The following is a 22,673-nucleotide window of genomic DNA, read 5'->3' on the forward strand; positions in this document are numbered from 1 at the left end:
AGCTAGATCCTTGCCCTATAGTAGCTCCTGGCTGTGGTGATATAGATTAAAATCAAACTAATTAAAACATACCAAAATGCAAAGCACTGATTTAGTCCTATACTGAGTGCAGTCAGCCCATGTCTGACCTTCAGAAGAATTTGGGACAGCCCTGTCCACAATAAACTATGGTTTATTCATATTTTATCTCAATTTATGAGATTTGCTTTGGGCTATTGCATTCCAAATTGGATATTCATGGCTACTGGCTTATCTGCTTGCTTGGAAGTTGCCCAGGATGTTCTCTTACAGAGCATACAGGGGTGTTGCTTGGTTTAAAACAAATGATGTTTTCTCACACCATAACCCCATGATATTACCTCCTCTTTTATGGGTGGGGGCAACCTTGTCCTACAGATCATTCTGCTTCATAGCCCAGCTGCATTTTTTCTTCCCTTTGACAGTGTCTAGGCAACCTAGAGGTGTGACAGCATTTTAGCTTATTGCTCATTTCTTGTGTATAGACTTTCAAAAAACTGCTGTCCATACAACAGGTAAATTTGGCTTTCTGGTGGACATCAAGTTAGCTCACAAAAAAAGTGATATAAATGCTTAAAGAAAAGAAAGTCGTTGTAGAATTTTTATTAAATTTGACTAATGCTTTGTGTAAGTCTATTTATTTTCACTTTTTTAAATTGCCACTTAGATACTTCTGGTTGTGAAGAGAGCTGAAAAACATAATGCTGTTTTGCAAACAAAGAGCAACCTCCCTTCGCCAAACTAAACAAAACCCCTAAACCATAGTGCTGAAGTGCTATCCTTTTAAACCTTAAAATTATTTACATTTTTCATTGAGTTCCATATTTTTCTCTTTTCTATTACACTGCTTTTAAAAAGAAGTAACATTTCTTTATTTCTGTACAGGACTCCTTGAACATGAGAGAAAACACAGATTTGTTTAAATATTACATTCCCCAAAGGCCTGTAAAAACACTCACCTATAATTACTTGTTATTTGTCTGTTTCCTTTGGATTTGCAGTAGGCACTTCTTGCCTTGCAGAAATATGATTTACTGTTAGTAAACGTGCCAAATAGAAATTTTGAGATCAAACACCTTTATTTAACTAAAACTGTGAGAAAATATGAGCAAAGTAAAGTGAAAGTTTCCATATCGTTCTCCACTCTGAAAACTAAGTTCAAGAGCTTGCAGTTCTTCTCCAGTAAGAGTGCCATGTGGTTTGAATTAACCAGGGTTCTTTGAATACTGGGGTAGGCTTGAATGAATTTTAAAATCCTGATAGGGCCTGAGTTTGTACTGCGAGCATCTCTTCTGGAGAGCAACCTGATGGCAAAGATCTTAATATATCTCAATATATCTTAATATATCTCAATATAAATCAATCCATGCCAATATATCTCATTTTTACCTCCCAGCTAGGAAAAAAAAAAAAAAAAGTTACAAAATTTTTAAGGCTTTTTAGGAGTTTTTCAGATGTCTGGTCTTCAGCTGAAAAATTTCACAAAACTTCATGCTTTGATCTTTTAGTTTTCTGTAGACCTTGCCTTGCATTCTTCTTTTCCTCTTCTTGTACAAGTCTATGGAGCAACTGCTGAAGTGGTGTTAAGATCCAAGGTTCTTCCAGGCTCAATACAAAAGAGACAGATATAGTAAAGGGAGATAAATCTCATTTAAAACATCCAGCAGCTCTTATTCTGATGTTTCCAGGAAGCATTGTAATAGTGTCCAATCCTATAAATAATGCCTATACTAAAAAAAAATTTATAAATTAAAAATTGCCAGAAGCATCAAAATTCATATCACTGAGCTTGGATCCTCAACTTCTGGCTTTCCAACCTATCATTTTCTCTATTGTGTGCTTTATAAAATTTATTCAGTTGTATGTTTCACAAAAAAAGACTGTCTGTTGTGTAGATAAGTGCATCATGTGATATCAGTTAACAATAAAATGAGATCTGCAAGCAAATGGACTGAGAGCAATAGGAGAAGGATGATGGGGGCCATACTGCAATGTGGGCGCACTATACATATCCACATACTGAACCCCCTGCAGAAGCATATTCAGCAAAGGTAGGGTTTTCCAGAGGCTCACCATTTCAATACAGAAGCAAGGCAGACCTGGGCTCTCACATGTACCACTGCTTCCCTGGTATCATTTTACTAGCTTCTCTGAGCGTTTGGCATCCTTTTATTTGTCAAATTCTGCTTTTTAAGCACCTCATATTTCTGTTCGTTTCACGGGTCTGCAGACTGAACCTGGTCATCTTCTGAAGTCCAGGTTCTGGCTTCCAAGAACATGGATTTCTGGGAACTGTTGTAATGATTGTAAGCGTGCCTTCTTGCCTGAACTTTTTTTTTTTTTTTTAAAAAAAAAAAGAGTATAATAACATTCATCTGGACATATTGTTCATGAAAACAAGATCATCCCCATCATTTTCAGTGACTTGTTCTGGTGAGGCAGGATCATACGTAGTCTATTAACTTGGCTATGTCTTTCAAGCAGAAAGTTATGAGTTATAATTAGGAAGACACAAGGGAGTCCTGAAAGCAAGAACAGTTACTCCCTGGGCGTAGATAATTTTTCATTAAAACTAAAATTGTCAGTGATACCTTGATAACTTCTCAGAGATAGTCTTTTTTTTTTTTTTTTTTGGTTCTAAGGAAATTCTATTTTTTTTTCTTTTAAAATAAATATCCTAAAAAAAGCTCTCATATTCCTGGCTCCATTCTCTCCCAGGATGTGTGTCTGGATACCAGCAGTATCACTGTAACAAAAAAAGTCCTATACCTATATATTACTAAAAAGATCTAAAATTATTTCTAAGTATCTCCATTAATTCACTGAGGTTCATCCTCTAAATCAATAAATAAATAAGAACACACAACTTTTCTTTTTGCAAATTGTTTTTTCAAAAATACCCATAAAATAGCAAAGACCAAGAGACAGCTCCTAACTCTTCTAAGTTTATAATTCCTTGTCTATCATCCCTTATTACCCAAAGAAAGGGTCAGACTTCACATTTGAGTTTATCTTGCTTTCGCAGCAGCTTCAGAACAGAGAAAGATGTCATGTATGGATTTGGACTCACCTTATGGCTGAGACCTCTTTCTGCTTACTGTTCCCCAGAAGTCTCACAGCCAGTTGCATGCACTGAATTTATTATTATTATTATTATTATTATTTGCAAAAGGATTTGGAGGGTAATAATTGGAAAAGAGATTGACACTGACAGAATGAATGTGTACTGTGGATGAAGCAAGCTGTTTGGGGTTTTTAAATGTGACCCTGAAAGTAGAATTACATTATATCAGAATTAATAAAGGTTTTTCTACCTGCAAGGAGAAAATCAAATGCTACAAGGTGTCTATATTAATTTTCACACCTAGTGACCAGAATTATTCTTTCATCTGCCTTTCCCTCATGTTTCCATGTCACCCTTAGGGAAGAGGAGAAAAAATATACTTCCAGTTACTTATTTGCTGCTGGAAAGTAATGTCTCTTGGCTCATCTAAATACTTTATTGAAGCTTTCTGAAGTATTCTTTGGGGTTATGACTGTGGGTTCAGAAATACAGGGTTACCCTGACACATTAAATACAATGTAATAGTCCTGATGGCTGCTCTCACAAAGATCACTAGCGGTTTTGACATAGCTACTTTTTAGCATTCAAGTATAATTCATTAAGATGTGCTTCATTTCCTAATGGGTAGACCACCTACTAAAATTAATCTCTGTGAATTATAGTCCTAATACGCAATGTCTTTTTGTGGGTGGCTGTGGGTGAAAAACACCTTTCCGTTATTCGGACCATTTTTCTGTAAAACAAGAAAATTTCCTTCAGCCCAGGGAATATCCCATTACCCCTTTACCTAGAGCCAGAACCTGACCTCTTCTCTTATACCAGCATCACCCCCTTGCACTTCACAGCGCTTTTTTGTTGAAATTGCTGAATGTCATAATCTTGGCCCTTAATCTCAGTCAATTTATCCATTCCCCTGCTTCAGGACAGATTCAGATTAATGTAAACCCATCATGTCAGGCAGTGTCTGCTCTTAAAAATTTCCAAGGCTGAAGAAGCCCCGTCTGTCTCAGCTACCTTATTTCAGCATTTAATCCTTTCTTTGGCCATCCTAAATCTCACCTAAACCATTCCATTATTCTAGATAACCCAAGGATGGTTTAATATACACTTTTAAACAAAGAAACAGTTTAGTCTTGTCAACTAATGTGTAAAGTACCCCTGATACTAAACATCTTCCCCCCTCTTGTATAATGAATATACTTGTCTCTTCTCTTTTCCAAGCAAAAACATCTCTCCACCCTCCTCAGGTAAAAGCAGAAAACCTTAACAGTGAGAAATACCTATTTATTCTCCATTTGACATCCTCTTCCCACTTTTATTTTCATTCTTGTTGTGGAAGTTATGAATCATTCTCCAATCAGATGTCCACTGACAGATATTTATTTTGTCTGCAGTGAATCATATCTAACAGAAAACAATCACTTCAGCCCCTCATGTGCAGACAAACAAAACTTATTATCTAGACAGAAATTTTAGCGTCTTTTTTCATCTCATGATTCATGGGCATTTTAAAAGTACCCTTTGAGAGAAGGACATGATTTTGCTGAAGTAAGCAATAGATTTTTATTGCTCATCTAATAATAATATGCATGTCACCCTTCTGCAAAAAATTAAATAACTAGAAGACAGAGAAAACCTACCCAGGCCATGAACACAGTTTGATAATTGTGCTTTCCTTACAACCTAAAAAAATGACAGCTGCCACTATTCCTTTTTACAAGGTTTTGGGAGCTCAAGTTGACAGACACAGTAGTGCTTAGAGACAGCTTAGAGACATTTTTGTTTAGAAAAAATAGGAACGGGTGCAGGGACAAAGTTTTGGGTTGAGGGAGGCTGTGCTTGTGGGAGAGTAGATGAGGGAGGTGGTATCCTGGTGTCCTCTGTGGATTTATTTCCCCAGGCCTCCTCTGCTGAACCATGTTTGTAAACAGAAATCTGACCACCCTGTCCAGTCGCTGTACACAGACACTGTACCACAGGACTCCTACTATTATGAGGTGTTTTTTCAGTGAAGTAAACAAGCCTCAAGATCGTCTTTGACAGCTCGTTTTCAAACCAAAATCTGCTTTTGGAATAAGCCCAGCTTTGTAGTCCCAGCTGAACCTGGAATGTTGAGGTTTGCAGTAAAATCAGCCTTCACCCAAGGAACATGTACGTGCATACAAATCTGCTCTTGTAGGACACCTAACTTCCTTAACTAATCTGCACTAAATAGTTGGCTTACACTAAGAGAGACTCAGACCTGAAGCTACATTTTCTGAATTCCCAAATGATACTTTGACCACAAGACTGCTTTTGGCCAGTGAGTGGGTGGGTTTGAGCTCATTAATCACCTAGTTTCTTAGGAGACTCTCTGTGAAGATCCTTTCAACACACAAAATACAAAAGCCATCTGGGGCATCCTTGGCCCCCATGTCCTTGGTATTTAAGCCATGAAGAATGACAGTTTTGTCTATGTAGGTGTTACATGAACCTATAAATAACCACGAAGTATTATTTAATGGGATTTCTAGTTTGTTTTGAATTGCCTTTCTCTTTGGTTCCAAGTCTTCTAGCTGCTTTAGAAAATTAATCTGTCAAGGAAAAAATATTTTTTTTATGGTAAAAAACAGGAATGTACAATAAAATGGGATGTTTTCAACAAGATTGTTCTGGGTAAATAACTTATAGTTTATGTGGATGAGCATCCTTTGAGTTTCAAAGGCAAAATTTTGTCCAGACTTGTAGCAAAATTCTACAAAATAACCATTCTCCAATGTGCTCACTCAAAAGGATTGTGCAATTGTGAGCTGAGGATGGCATTCTGATGGGATGCCACCTGTAACAAGATACAGATACAGATAGATACAGATACAGATAAAGGGAATTCCTGTGCTTGGGAGCTCAATGCCAAAAGCCTTAGTTTAGCATAATACAGACACGTTACAGTGTCGTGTCCATGAATGTAGCTTAGCGTAAGCAATTCTTTGAGTTATGGGTACTTCTGAGTACTTTTAGGGTGAAACAAGTGAGAAAACAAGAGGACAAATAAGATATAGACAGGCAAAAGAGGTAAATATGTAAAAATCAGTAGCTAAACTGCTTTGCATTGAGTGCAATATGTTCTCCCTGAAATTAGCAGGTTCTGCTGCTGACTTCAGCTTGCAAGGAGTTTGGGTGTGCAGGACTTTTGAAATTCTTACCACAAAACATCTCAATAAGAAAATCCATTATGAAACAGCGAGTGATTATATTAAGGAAAAAAAAAAAAAAGTGACTTGCAAATGATATATATATAGTTGTTTGATTTTTCCTGACGTAATTAGTAGCATTTCCTCTATGGAAATGTGTGTGTATCATAAATGCATACTTTATTTTTGGTAAAATTTTAATATGAAACTTTTGGAGTTTTATTTTTCAAAACAACAACAACAACAAAACAACAAAAACAAACAAAAAAAAGACATCTATCCCAGTATTTAATTTAGAACAGCATAATTTCACAAAGCTATTTTACTTCATTACTCTTCATGAAAAAGGCATTTCTAAAAAGTGATGCAATAATTATATAGATAGGTACTTCAACAAGACAGCTCATATAAATCTTAAGATTTTATTGTAAATATTCATAGCAGTATTTGCCTGCTCAGAAAATCTCAGATAACCTTTAAAAAGTTCTGTATGTACTTCTGTGTCGCCTGCCTGTTCTCATTCAGGAGACCATTCAATATTAATTCCAGCATTTGAAACTGATGTCTTGAGGGAATAATTCTCCCAAACAGGAGTCATCTGAGGGGTATTGGGCTGACCACATGACAATGATAAGGAAAAAAAAACGAGACATCAGACTTCACGTTCTCTTGAATTAAAGGCAATTGTGCAGAATAAAAGTAAATCCTATACAAGGAACAGTTGAATAGGGTAGGACTTTTCTGACTACAAGAGAGACAGTTAACGAGGAATCAGTTATCAATCAGTGAAGTTATGAGTGGCATGAGGTGGATGGATAGGGTGTGAGTGTCTCTAAAGAAGCAATTTCAAAAAAGAAGGTGTATAATATCATGTAATACGTAGCTAAGATGTACAAATACACAGGGAGCTGTAGTTGAAAAACTTTACCGGGAATCAAGGGAAGACTTGACAGGTTCATGGAGTAGAAATCCATTAAATATTCTTAAATAGTTCTACATTTTTATTAATATTATACGGATACTGCAGACAGTAACCATGGCTATCTTGAGACGTCTAGAGGTTGGGAGAACTATCACAAAGCAGAGAACTATCACTTTTCAGTTGTTCTTGTACTCTTCAGCAGACAGCTACATTTAAGCATCACTACATACAGACTGCTTTTGATCTCACCCAGTGTGGTTAATCTTCCATTCTTATGGTTTGCAGTCAAATATTAGATAAGGTTCATCTTACATTTTACTTGTCGACCAAGTCATCTGCCTTCTGTAACCTATTTATCAAGGTTCCCCTTGTAGCTATCAAAACAGACAAGCATCAGAAAATGATTTATTTCACTTATTTTAGGAAGGGATAAATCATTGTGTAGAAATGCTTATACATCTCTGCTACCCATGGAGAGCCAAGGGCAACTTTCTTAGATCATCTGAACACATGGACATGATATCACCATCACACATACATGAAATGACATTTTGAGGTTTGTTGTTCTGACAGATTGCAGCTTCCGTTTTATTTTTTAGATGCTCAGTTGATTGTAATCCCTCTGCAACATTCAGTTTGCTTTATAACTGCTATGTGAGATCATGACTTCCTCATTTAAATCACTGTAACCTAACCTGATAAGGACAAACAGTTTGGGACATAGTAATGATAAAGGCTGGAACACCCCCAGAAAGCCTGTGGTTAGATAATTAAAAATCAGGAATATCAGACAGATTTTTCCATTAGAAATGAGATAGCTTGCCACTCCTATAGGCTATTTATGCATTCATCCAGTGGTAATATGAAGAAAGGGGCATGAATCTCTTCTCTAAATCTTCCAGACAAGATGCCCAGTTGTCAAGATCAACCAACAACCTACAGATGAAAGACTTCATAAAATGACTGTGTTCAGTCTTTTCTACAGAATGACCAGGTAAGAATATGATTCATAGGTCTGATCTACATTCTGTCATTAGTGGGGTAAAACCCATGAATCCTTGGGTTTGAGAAAGATGCAGTGGAAACTTTGTTCAATGATTTGTTGATTTTCTACAGATTTCTAAATTTTCTGCAATTATAAATTGCTCTTGACCAGAATCAGGAGACCACTGACCACAAACAGGAACTGGAAGTACAATGGAGATGCTCACAATGTGTAGCAAGCTCCTGTGGATCTTATGGTTGCTGAGATACAGTGATCCAAATCCAGTCTTTATTTGCTAACATATATCCAAAAATAAATTTGAAACAGCATGGGAAGCAGAAGATCAGATTCCTCTTCCCTAACTTATGCACACAAAAATGTGTCATGTAAGTCCAGGTTAGTTATCCCAGATCCCTTTCTATTTATTGGAGGGAAATATTCATGTCAAAAAGTAACTCACCTTAGATACCTGACTTAACATGAGTTACCTTGAAATTGTTTACCTCTTTTTGTCGACTTTAAGGATGGTAAGACAATCTTAGATTTTGGAACTTTAGAGGTGGATGTCTAAATTAGGACAAAAATAAAAAACAAGAACCTTAAGAAAACAGTCGGCTGGGATGAGGTAACCAGCTGCCCATTTCAATAACTTCACCTTGACTTTAAGTCTCCAGAATGGTTTTGTAGGGATAATTTGTCTCTCTCATACCATGAAACTCCTGTTCACTCTTCCCTACAAACAGTTACCAAGCCTGTGACTATTACTCTTTTTGATCCTTCCCTGTCTATCACCTTTTTGGCACGCACTCACAGAGCTTAAAAGAAAAGGGTCCTCTTTAGTGAGGAGACAATGGGCTTTGATGAACCCTGTGAGAAAATTGCAGAGGGGAAAGAAATGGATTCCGATTGCCTAATTTTCACAAAATACAGGCAGACCAAACACATTTGTATAAAATGTTACCCATAATTGTCACCCAGACCATGACAAAGCAATAGTGAGAATAATGTGTTCTTTTGGAAGCTGAGACCATTTCTGGAAGATCAGAACAAGTCAAGAAGGAGGTTTTGTGGGACACATAGGATTTGTCTATCAATTACATTCAGATCTGGGAAGTATTTAAAATCTGGTGCAAGCATGCACAAAAGGTAGCAAAATTCAGTTCACCATCAGCGTCACTGTGAGCTACAGTTTGCCTCTTACAATGAAAACTGTGATTGCAGTGTCAGAAGTCACCTGTAAATGAGAAAGTACAGCCTCTGTTAAACAGCCTCTTATCTGTGAGGAAGCTAATACGATCAGTAAATTCAAGTTGAACAGCCAAGGTGGCAGGCAGAGGTCTAAATCAAAATTGATATTCATTAGGATAATTGTCTGGTACCACGTCACAAGTGCAATGCAAATGAGTAAATGCATACCATTACATCTCTAAATTGCTAGTTGAGTTGAAATAATGCAGTAGTTTATTTAATTTTATTAAGCATTGGAAAGCCAGATGTATAGCACTTAGCCACACGAAGGCAGAAAGATAAAAGATTTTCAGATATGTAATGTTACATTCATTATAACACTGAGTATGCATATGTCTAAATGCATATGTTTGGGATATTTCTGGTCAGGTTTCCACATTATACATCATTGTGGATGCCCCATCCCTGGAACTGTTTAAGGCCAGGTCGGATGGGGCTTTGAGCAACCTGGTCTGGTGGGAGGTGTCCCTGCCCATGGCAGAGGGGTTAGAATTAGATGATATTTAAGTTCCCTACAACCTAAACCATCCTATTATTCTGTGATTCTATGATCATTGCCTGGGACAATGTTGGAGAAATACAGAAATGAGCTACAAGAAACATCTGAGGGCTGAGAGAAAAACCTTATACTGTAGATTCTTGTCAAAAAGAATTTGTGTGGCTTAAGCCAGCAGGCAGCTCAGCACCACACAGCTGGTTACTCACTCCCCTGCAGTGTGATGGGGGATAGAATAAAAAAAAAAAAAAAAAGTAAATGTGTGAGAAATCATGGTTTCAGATAAGGACAGTTTAATAGGAAAGGGAAGCAACAGCAGCAGCAGCAGCAGCAGCAACAGCAACAACAACAATGATAATAATAATAATAATAATAATAATAATAACAACTTGATTAAATTTGTCACCACCCACTGACCAATGCCAAGCTAGTCCCCAGCCAACAGCAGCCCCCAGCCGGGGCCAACTCTTCCTTTTCCACCGAGTTTTATTGCTGAGAATGATGCTAAGTGGTATGGGATATCCCTTTGGCCAGTCTGGGTCTGCTGGCCTGGCTCTGTCCCCTCCCTTCTTCTTGTGCACCCCCAGGCTCCTTGTTGGTAGGGCAGCATGAGAAGCCAAAAGTCCTTTACTCAGCGTAAGCACTCTCAGTAACAACTAAAACATTGGTGTTATCAGCATTATTTTCATCCTATATCCAAAACACAGAACCATACCAGTTAGTCTGAAGAAAATTAAGTCTATCCCAGCTAAAACAGGACAGAAACCTGAGAAAGAAATTTATATATTTTTTTTATAAGAACTTATAAGTTTTATAAGAAAACTTATCAGTATTGATTAGCTTGGTGAGGAGAAACCCCCAAATACAAGAGAGTCCTTTAACTCAGGAGGAAAAAGATTAGCCAGAACCAACAGCTGGAAAAAATAAAACTAGAGGTATTCAAATTGCCAGCAGGACATACATTTTTAACAGTGAGACAAACTCCCAGAGGAGGCAGCAGATTTTCCATCTTTGGCTATCTGCAGATTAAGACTAGATGTGTTTCTGGAAGTGATGCAGGACAAGTGGATCAAATCTCATGAGCTTTATTTTGCAAGAAGTCAGACTGATTGATCTGTTGGTCCCTTCTGGCCATTAAATTGGTGCTTATTAATCATACAGAAATGACTAAGTTCTCAGGGCCCTGACCCAGCCATGCACAGAACTCTATTAAAAATCTTGCTGTGTTATCTGGGATCATTCCCATTCTGTGATAAGTCTAACTCTCTGGGTCAAAAGCAATATAAGTTCACTGCTCATTCTTCTCTAAACACTGGAGCAGCAGTTCAATGTGAAATTTCATGTTGACCTTCTCATTAACCTCACAGCTTTTCCTCTATTACTTTTTTAAAAATTTCTTTTCATAAAGGGTTATTAAAAGTTGATCGTAATTGGATTACAGCTGATTATCCCATAGTCAGAATGTCTTTTTTTTTTTTCCTTTTCTTTTAGGAATTAACAAATTAAAAGATATTTTACAAGAAGTCTTTCTACATTAAAAAAAATAAAAGGTTGAGGAGAAGTCCCAAGAAGATCTTGTGCAGTGGAATGTTTAATTGAAAATTTAAAATAGTTTTAGGCCATATCCATTATAATCAGATATTTATTAGCAGTTGACAACAGATGGATAAATCCTTTCTGGTTGGACACATACCATTTTCTCCATCAGTAACCACACTTTCCTGTCAGATATTATCCCACAGTGCAAAAGGCCTCCTGTGTAACTACCGCTAGAAAGAAAGGCAAACTGCCAGTGGACACCATCTTCGTTATCACCAGCTTCCGTCCTCTAGCACGTAAAATCAACTTTCTCAGCAGCTGTGGCTCTATGATACAGCACTTGGAATCTCATCCTGACATCTCTGCATGCTTTCTCCACTTTCAGCTTAATTATTTTTAAAAAGATGTTGGAAATTAATTCACAGACCCTTCATTGTTAAATAGTTTCAGTTGCTATATACACAGAAATGTAAAATAGAGGAGCTACTGAGTTAAGTCACCTAAAACACCATTCACTTCTCTTGCATAGGTTTCTGTCCTCTCATCCTGGAATAACAGACTGGTTGAAGTTGGAAGGAAGGCACCTCTGGAGGCCACCTGGTCCAAGCCCCAGCTCAAGCAGGGTGCCCAGCCCCACGTCCAGGCGGCTGTTGAAGCTCTCCAAGGAGGAGTCCCCCAGGGTCTGGGCAGCCTGTGCCAGGGCTCTGGTACCCGCCCGGCACAGAAGTTCTGCCTGAGGGGCAAGGGGAGCCACCTGTGTTCCAATTTTTTCCCTCTTGTGAATTATTTTGCTGCATGTCATGCTTTTCCTTCCCAAGCCAAGGCCATAACTGTATTTGCAATACACTGCTGAGTAGCAGACCCTTTCTTCTAACCTCAGTCCTTCTGGTGATGCCCATTTGCCCAGCAGGTTTGTCTAAACTGTGTGGTCAGTGCAAGATCCTGTTGCCCTGAGCATTTCAGCTCTGTGAACAAAACTGTTAGAAACTTAGGATTGTGGAAGTTTAACTTACTAAAAAGGCTTGTGGAGAAGGGTGTTGGGTCTGTGGAGTACAGCAACTGTGGTCACAGAAAAATGTGTGGCTGTAGGAGAAGAATCAAAAGAGGGCAGTCAGCTAACTGAAATTTTGTTTTCCTGGGAACTGCTACGTTTCAGCTGAATCACACAATGAGCTGTGCCTGAATTTACTTATTAATTTATTTTATTTCTGTGGTTGAAATTAGCGATGTTTTGATCATGAATTTCAGTGGATGCAGCTGGGAAGCTATGAAGTTGTTCTGATTTTCATGCCTTTTTTATTTTTCAGCCAATTTCAGAGTATCTCTGAAAGCAAATGCCTTCATAGATTTTTTTTTCTCAACATATAATAAAGGTGGTTATGGGGAAAAGTAAAAAATGCTATTTCCTAACAAGACTTTCTTCTCGCCTCTTCTTTATAATGACTCAGAATTAAAGTAATTCAGGCTGACAGGTTCTCACTGCTGGTAGTACAGCATACAGAGAAACAGCATAAGACTCAAATGCAAAGCAATGAAAGCCTTGACTGCTTCAGAGCTGCATACAGCAGAGGAACATGACTGGTACTTTGAGCAGAATATATTTCTTGAAATAATCTAACTCCAGCAGGTGGATAAAAGTTTGTGTCATTTCTGTTGCAGAATTTCATGGTATCATGTACAACACTCTTGAAAGTTTTATTCCTGGAAAGTTCAGCCATGACCAAAAGACTAGAAAGACAGGAATTAAAAAAAAAAAAAATCCCCAAACCTCTGAGCCAAAGATGTAGTATAGAATTTAAATAACATTTCAGGGAGGATCACATTTGGATGCATTTCAGAGAAACTTATTTATTTTTTGAATAACCACATTACTCAAAGCAGTTTAGAAACAGGCAGGAGGGAACTGCCTCAAGGATAAACAGAAGACATTGAAAAGGGTTGTTATACCCCTGCAATGTATTTGGTAGACTGTAAAAATAATAGAGTTAAGCTGAATGAAATATAAAGCAGAACAGTTATGAAAAAAATCTGAGCATCTCAGGCTACACCCTGCAGTCTTTAGTCTGAAAAATAGAGAGTATGCATGTGCCTGGTTGCAATAAAGGATTTGTTTGAGTGAAGGGTGTCAGGTTGATTTTCTTTCTGTACTTGTTTCCTTTACAAAAACATCTATGAGTCATTACTCACTATGGTAGGGAGACTGGTCCATATTCACATCTTTTTTTATTGCGCAGGTCAAGAAAACAATATTTGGTGATGGGCCCATACCTGCTGCAGGTAGTGACCACACTCCCGATGGATGGGAGTTTGTATCTGATGCGCAATGCATGGTGGTTTGTGGGTGACCAAAACCAGCAAGAGTCATAGGAAAGCCAGTGTGGTGGAAGGTAACTGAACATATCCCATGCAGGCAGTTTCAAGAGTGATACTGACAGAGCATATAGTGATGGGTAGTTCTCTTGCTGGTCACTGTTTGTTACATTATTTTACAACTCATGAAACCTTTTTCCACTATGGTCGTCTGAGTGTCACCATAGTTTCCATCACTAATATCATCCCAACTGCTACAATGAGTGACTTATTCAGGATCCTGATATATTTCATTATGAATGTTTGTCCAAGTCACTGTTTCTTCATTGCATGCTCAGCTCCATTGTCATAACATGCTGGCAATACACTTACCCGTGGCAAGAACTGCCATGGCATCCTTATCCCTGTTCAGTCCTGGACAAGGCATCTGGACAGCATGCACAGATTCTGTATAATGAGCAAAACAAAACATAAAATGTGTCTCAATGAAGATTTTCAGTTTTGGCTCTATTCTAAAGGAGAAAGAAAAAGATAGTCATCTAAACGTAACATTTTTGGCAATTGTTTGTACGATAAGTTTTTCATCCTAAAAGCATTTTTTTTTCTCAGTTGTTTCTAGCTGGTCCTAGGAAGCTGGTTACTGTATAAAGAGTTATTTAAGAGACAATTCTTTCATCTTGTACTGACGGCTACCAACTCTAGGCACTTATAACTGTGGGAGAAAATTCCAAGTATAATTTAGCATACAAATTATAGTTAGATTTATGTAGACAAAAGTATTTGCTATCATGAGAGATATTTTCTTTGATCTTTTTAGTTGTTTACCATCTTTCCCAGAGACTTCATTACACCTCTCATTCAGTGTCTGGGTCTGTAAAGATCATCTACACATGGCAGGATCTTCCATGAAGTTCTGAAATGTCTGGAAAATAGTAGTGTACCTGAAAGTGTTCCCATATGGGACATTCTTTTCTGGACTTTTTCTTTATCTGAGTAACATCTTAACCTTTAATTGATTGACATTCTTGTGAGAAAAGCTGCAGCTCCATAGTAAAAAATATATTGGTATTGTCTCCATGAAAAATATTTAACACAGTAGGTGAATATAGACAGCAATTAGTTTCCATCCCTTCTTCAGGGGTTTTTATATAAATCCCATGGGGTTTGTACATCTACCTATTCTGTTACAGACCTTTTTGTCACATTTAAAATGGACTTCAAGGCATTTTCAGAAAGCTATTACTCAATGTCAGGCTTACAAAGAGACTAAAGACAGAAAGTATTCAGGACCCACAATGAAGATTGCAGTAAATAGGCTTGAACTGTTAGGAGATGCAAAGAGAAGGCATTAGCAATAGGAAAGCTGCCAAGCTTTTCAGGGGAGGAGAAGTAATTCTTTCGTCATTGTCATCGCTGATTCCCCAGTCAGGTTATGTTTATAGTAAATAGGGAAGCTGATTTATAGCAAAGATGGAGGCTATTTAACAGTGTAGGTCTCCTTAATCTCTGAATTTGTAAATTACAGCTAATCAACAGGACTATGGCAATTATCATATTGGGGTTATTACACCTTCACCTTCCTGCAGAACAGCTCCCTTTCAGTTCCTCTTTTCAGCATGGATTTGTTTCTGCTCATCCTTTTTCTTTGGATCTAATAGAGATCAGTGGAAATACCTAGTGCATTTTGTTGTTGTTGTTGTTATTGTTTTGTTCTTCCCCACAAACTGATTCACAGACAGTTTGCTTCATTTAAAGCCAAATCAGTTTGGCATGCCAGGAACCTCTGCATAACACAAGAACAGGTTCAAATTGTCTTGTTGGAAAGTTTCATGAGCATCATACCTGACTAAGAAGTCTCATTTGATCTTTGTCTTAGTGGAGAATGGAAGTGAGAAGACTTCTCAGAAAGAGTTGTCAGGCATTGGAATGGGTTGCCCAGGGAAGTGTTGGAGTCATCGTCCCTGGGAGTGTTTAAGGACAGGTTGGATGTGGTGCTTAGGGACATGGTTTGGTGGGTGACATTGGTACTAGGGTGATGGTTGGACCAGATGATCCTGGAGATCTTTTCCAACCTTAGTGATTCTGTGATTCTGTGATGCTGTCCCCTTCTTGAGGCTTCTTTTCTGCCAATAGTCCAGGATGTAAAGAAAACTGTAAAATAACCTCAGTGTGTTATAACACAGAATTACAAATGAAGACAAAGAGTGTTTGTCAATGGAGGAGCAGTAGAAGAAAAAAGGGTAAACCCCGCATCTGGAACTCCTGGTACTTTCTCATTCCTCAGTTCCATCATTAATAAAATTACCAATAGTCTAATAGATTTTGTCTTGGAATGTGTTAGAGACAATCTCACTGAGTAACATTAGAACATGTAAAATGGCAAATTTGCCTCTTGGTAGCCAGATAAGTATTTTGGGAAAAACAGTGAAGATGGAATTATCATATGTGAGGTCCAAATTTGAAGTGATGTTTAGGCTCCAAAATCCCATGTATTTTAGCAGCAGTCTTTCAGGGTATGTTTCTTAACACATCTGAGCTCTCATTTCCATGTCTGTCATGGGAAAGCATGAACTACTCATCGTTTAGAGATTCTGCTCAGAAACTAAAAAATGGATATTTGAAATTCTCCGTGGAACAAAGAAAAACACAGAGCAGGTTGTTTAAAATAACAAAAACTGAACAGGGTTTCCAAGTCCATGCAAGTGATAGTTGTCTTGTCTTCAGCTCTGGCAAGTCTAACTAAGCAAGCCTGGGCAACAGGAGTTTTGGAGAGAGAGTTATGCTGAGGGTTTGGAGACAGCGCTCCTGCCTCAGCCTCAGGAAAGCTGGAGTTACTGTCCCTCTTCCATGTAGCAGGATCTATCGTCAAGCCTTCAGTCCTGGGAAGCTGAGCTCCCCATTAGACCTCCCACAAGAGCTTTCAGAAACTCAGGGCATTTTCACCTGGGAAACTAGAAGATTTTCACTATGGATTTTCTGCAAATGTTTCAGCTTTTATTAAGCTTTCTTATCTTAAACAATTTCTGACCAGCAGTATTCGTGATAATTTTTATCAATTAAATGTTATACATATTATATGCAGAGAAAAGCCAAATATTTAGGTAGTTTTAATAGGTATTTCTATGCAATCACATTAGTGCACTGAAAAGCTTGAGAAAAACTTAAAGATGAAAGAAGCATTTTATTTCTTTGAAGAGGCTTTTTATTTTTCTTTTCTTTTTAGAAAAGGTTAAAAACTATGTCCAAGTAAAGCTCCTGGGGATACAGACTTGAGGCAGTGAAAAAAAAAAATTGTATATGAATAAGTCTGTACTAGAGTGTCAGCCCTAGTATCTGCTGAAATAGCACAGACAGAAGTGGTCACACACTAAAACTGTGAGACACTTACCTAAATAGTAAATTTTATATTTTTGTTTTCTTGTGTTTCAGGAATGCCTACTTGTATCAAATCCAAATATTGCACTGAGGACCACTCAGTAGATAGTGGGGCCACTCCTTAGCTTTCAATACCAGCCAAGCCAAATTGTAGCAGCAGGAGGAAATTCGTATTTCCCCCTGCCCAAGTCTGGTGATGGTATTTGTAATAAACTATATTTCAATAATCAGACTCCTGCATACCCCACATTCCCCTAAACACCGCGGTCATTGCAAATCCCTTATTGTTTGCTGAAAAGTAATAGAATTTTTTATTACGCACTTTGGAGTGAGGTCTGCGACAATTTCCAAGTAGCTGTGCAGGACACTTATTTACGTAAAAAGGGGATTTGGATTCACTGAGATATTGGCCCTGTTACTGTTAGTTTCCATTCTTTCTCTGTAGCACAGCTGCCACCATGCTGAGACAAGGGAAATGTGATATGATCCCATTTGTGTTTCTGAATGCAAACTTTCAAACGAGCTCTAATGCAACACAATTAGGTGAGGTGGGAAACCAGAGCAAGAATCTTGATTAGCATTTACATGCATTAACATTTACAGTAGATCAGACAAAGAAATAAACTGTTCCCAAAATAAGCAAATGATGTGCATGGCACATGTAAAACAGACGAGCTGATGAAAATCTCATGGCTTCATTGCTTGTGCCTACAAGTTAAAAGTAAGCTCCTAAATTCTTCTATACCTTTCATGTTCATACCATGGTGCAACATGTGGTCCCTACTTGCTACAAGAACTGTGATAATGCTTTAGTTACATCCTTATTGATTTTAGTGAACCTGGACCACTTAACAAAAACTGGAATATGGTGTGTTTTTACGTGGCTTCTATTATTATTGTGCACAGCGTGGGCCACAGGACGTGTCTAAGCAAGGCCTACACCTGGTGTGAACATTTTCATTAAAAGCTCTTTGAGGGACTGGGAGAGAGAATTTTATTTTTTGCTTTCCTTTGTTACTGACTGAATCACATGTAAATTTCTGCTTTTGCTATATTCCAGTCATAGGCACAGGTTAGGGCTGTGATGCATGCACCAGCAGATGGCATCTTGAGCTAAACATGATATTTAATCTGTTTGCCAAAAGTCTTGGAGCCTGAGATGAAAGGGCTCCCCTGCATCCCACCCCTTTGGCCATTTATTTGCCAGTGCCTACTCCTTTTTGACTCCATTTTTGACTTCTAGTGCTTGGACATTTGTTGCTTAAAAGCTTGAATTGGACATTCAATAGCTACACCATTAGTAGGACACAGAATCACAGAATGACAGAAGCACTGAGATTGGTAGGGAACCCTGCAGATCACCTCATTCTTGTATTTCAGTTTGTGCCCATTGCCTCTTTTCTGTTCTCTGGGCACCACTGAGAACTGTGTAACTCCCATCATCAAGTACTTATACATGCCAGTAAGATCCCCCTGAGCCTTTTCTTCTGGAGGCAGAAGAAGCCCAGCTCTCTCAGCTTCTCCTTGTATAATAGATGCTCCAAGACTTAATCATCTTTATGGCCCTGTGCTGGATTTGCTCCACCTATGTCCATGTCACTCATGCTGGGGAGCCCAGAGCTGGACACAGAAACAAAGTCTCAGCAGTGCTCAGGATCCCTCACCTGATACCCTGAAATTTAAGAGTGGGATAGGGTAATCATATCTTCACCCAACGGCCAGGTCTTTAGCTAACAAGATGGAAAGTCTTATTCCACAGGGGAATCTTATAGAGGTCCTTATATATGCCAAGTTGTATTAGACTGGGCTTGCTTTCAACAAAATTATTCTTAATCCAGGCACTTGCATCTAACTTTCACAACAGCACTTCCATCCAATATAATAGCTTCTACTAAATGTCTGTCAAAATTCCACAACCCTTTCTCTGTTCAGGAAATTGTCCTTTATATTCAGTCTAAATGGGACAAAATCTTTTATATATCAGTGGAGGAAAAAGCCCTTCAAGATGTATTCACCAAACTTTAGTACTCACTCCATTTGCTATTCTCAGAGTAAGTTTCCCTGAAAAGAAAGAGAAACCTCTGCCTTGAAGAAAACTTTTCAATTCAGAGTGCTGCCAGCCTAAAATGTCTTCTTGCAGCTTGGTCACAGAGGAAAGTCTACCGAGACCAACTTCATGCAGGCTCAGGCTGGACTACTTGTAAAGATTTCTTATATCTCTACTGCAACATATTCTCCCATAGTAATTTCAGTGCTTATAATTTTGCCTAAATGCACAGAGAATATTCAGTTTTTCTCTTTTGGCTCGAACACCAATTGCGTTCATGAGTAGGGGGAGGATACATTCTCAATATTGCGTTTCTTTCAGTAGATATGAGCCAAATAAATTAAAACAAAACAATTTCTAAAATATTTGACCATTTCCAGCACTATGGAAAGTTTAGTATTTCTGAACAAGTTCTTGTATGTCTACAAGAAGAAAATGACATTTGCTAACAATGGCCAAAAACTGAATTCCGACACAAACAGATCCTTCTTATTTTGCAAGTATAATCCTTCTCTTTTCTCTATTTTATCTTTTATGTTTCCAATTAGAATAGACTCATACATTCCAAACTCCTGGGAAAATTCTATCCTTGTAAAGTCACTAGTGTATTCTGAAAATAAAATAATCTATCCAAATACCTTTACCATTGATTTGCCCCCAAAAGTGTGCCTATTGGGAACCTAGATTCACGTATGATACAGCTAGTAAAGACTACTTCTATTTTGCTTGATGTAATGGACTTAGCAATGAGCACTAATGTGAATCTCCTATTGAAATATTTAAGTGTAGTCCTTTTTCTTTACTAAACAAGAGACTTATAAAGTGATTCTACCTCTGTGCTGTCTTTTTGATATTTGCAAAGGTGATACAAACATATGTAGATCCTTGGAGCTACCATCAGAATTTCATGGAAGCTTATCCTTCAGGTAGCAGTGGTATGGACAGGGAATAAAAAACAAACCCAAATTTTAAGATTAGGATAAGAATCCAAAAACTGAATAAAACTTCCCAAGAGACAAGTGCTCTTCTATGAAGTACCTCTTTTTAGGTTATGGTCAAAGAAACAACTTCCAAAAAGCAATCTCCCTGTGGTGAGAACAAACGGATGATCACTCATCATGACAGTTTTTGGGGAGTTACGTAAAATGCTGGCCTTTGTACCTACGAAGTGCTAGCCCAAAGTTACAGTCCTATCCAACAAAAGGATTTTTTCTAGAATCCCAGAACCTCCTTTATGACTCAAAATGCACTTTGCAGTTCACAAAGTGTTCGACTTTAGATTACTCTATATTTCTTCTCCAAAAGACACTAGTAGCCAATAGTTTACCTTTGATGAGACTTTCCAAATTCAAACTCATGCCTTCTAGGAAGTGGGTGGGACCCCTGGTTGCTGTCCGCGTTGTTCTTTTGGATTCTGCTAAAGCCATTGTATTTGCAAATGGAACCGAAACCATCCTTGACATTTTGAAGTTAATGAATCATAGACAAGTGCTGAGTATCTACAGTTTCCATGTTGCTCTGGTTATTGGATGTCCATTTGTACTTAACAATATGAACGATTAGAATTTCATTTAAATCAGTATTGAAAAACACTATACTTGGAGCCTAAAATACTCAGAGTTAGGTAGAAAAGGCAAGGGTATCATTTTCCACTCAGATGTAGCTTCCTCTTTCTTTAATTTCTCAAAGAAAGTGTTATATTTACTTTGGAAGGCAATTGAATGCAAAGGTCATATAGCTTGACCCAGACAGCTTTGTGGAAAAGGAATTAAATAAATAAATTGATAAAGTGACAAGCTAATTGCTTTTTTATAAAGTTTTATCATACGTGCTGCTGACCAAGTTGCAGTCTCACTTCTAAATGCTGTGCTTGACCTCTACCTCGGTGTCATTCTTCATGGTTATAAAATCACAACTTCCTGCTACCAGTCAATATATTGTTTCCCAAATAAATTATTTTTTTTAATCATTTTTTTATTATTATTATTTATTCTCTGTACCACTGCACTCGCAAACTGAATAAAGCAACTGAAATTCAAAATTCTGTGTACCCCAAAGGTACATCCATACTCCCAATATTGGGTCATATCCTGAGGTTTTGGCAAGAAGAGAACTTTAGCATTAATCTCGCTAGTTTGATCATTGGTTTGTGCAACTGTGAGCTTTCACCAGGTTCTGTCCATTTGCTTGTTTAGCAGACTAACTTCTTAAAAAAGTTGTAGAAACAGCTAGGAACACTATAGACTTTCATCACCAAAGCACTGGAGCGGTTACAAATCTCTTTTGTGCTGCTATATTAAAATCAGCACGTGCTATCTTTACATTCTCTTTCCTCCCAGTTTTCCTGCTTTCATTTGCAGGTTGTGGTTTCTGCGTCACATGCAGCTTTGTTGTGGAGGAGTAAAGTGATTTGTATGGATTGCTGAACATCCAGCTTTTGGGACAAAAGATTGTTCTGTACTTATATCTTAAAAATACATCACCTGCTTAGCCATTTTGGTGCCTTCAGCATCTGTTGTGTATGCTCGGGTTAATTTTCTGAGCATACACATATTTCTGCTAAAAAAATTCTGTAGATACCAGTGGGTATCACACCTTCATTTTTTCTAGAGTTGCTGTGTACGGCTCCTGTCTGTGTATAGTATACGTAAATGTCATTGCAGTACCATCTTTGTCTCTTTCCTGCTGGGAATATAAAAGCCTGCCAACAGGATGTTCGTTCCATGTCTCTGTATAGTAGGTCTCTGGTTGTGACCCTAAGACCTATTATAATGTTAATGTATTCAGCAGAGACAACTCAGGTTAGTGGTTGAAGGGATGTCAGGAAATAAATGGCAGAAAGGAAGCATCTTACTATTATTCCTTTGTTTAAGGAAACCTGTGGACTTGTCTTCATTGCTGCAGAAACTGCCAAGCTCTCCCAAGGGAAAAAAATCTGAGGACAAGTATTTTCTGCAAGACCTACAAAGAAGGTTTAAACTCAGCACTGCCCGTTAGGCTTTCAGTTATCTCACAGGTTCAACAAATCTGAGTTAAGTGCCTGAGCTTCCTACACAGCACCCAGGGAGAAGAAGGCAGATGTCAGACTGCTACAAAGGGGTTGTGTTAAAAAGTCAGTAAAATTTCCCAGACTGTCATCTTGCCAGATTTTGCTGCAGAGGCAGCACTTCAAATCTAAAAGCTGGTGCAAAGCTAGGTTCATTTTTTAACTCTTCAAGATGTAAAAAGCAGTGTAAACTTGTGCTGATGCCTCCTACCTGTTGAGTTTGTGCCAGAACTCATGAGCTGTAGGTTATTCTGAAATGGGGCTCTCTTGGTTTCTCCTCTCACAGCTACAGCTAATTAAATATTAGTTGCCAAATGGGCTCATGCTGCAATCTCCTGCTGCCTAGGAGAAACATCTGCAGATGAGTTGCATAGCAAATCTCTGTCTTGATTTGGCCTAGTAAATATTTAATTTTCTTAGGGATATATGAGACAGCTGGAAGCAGATTTCTTC

This window comes from Anser cygnoides, chromosome 4 (assembly GCF_040182565.1).
Source record: "Anser cygnoides isolate HZ-2024a breed goose chromosome 4, Taihu_goose_T2T_genome, whole genome shotgun sequence".
Taxonomy (NCBI): domain Eukaryota; kingdom Metazoa; phylum Chordata; class Aves; order Anseriformes; family Anatidae; genus Anser; species Anser cygnoides.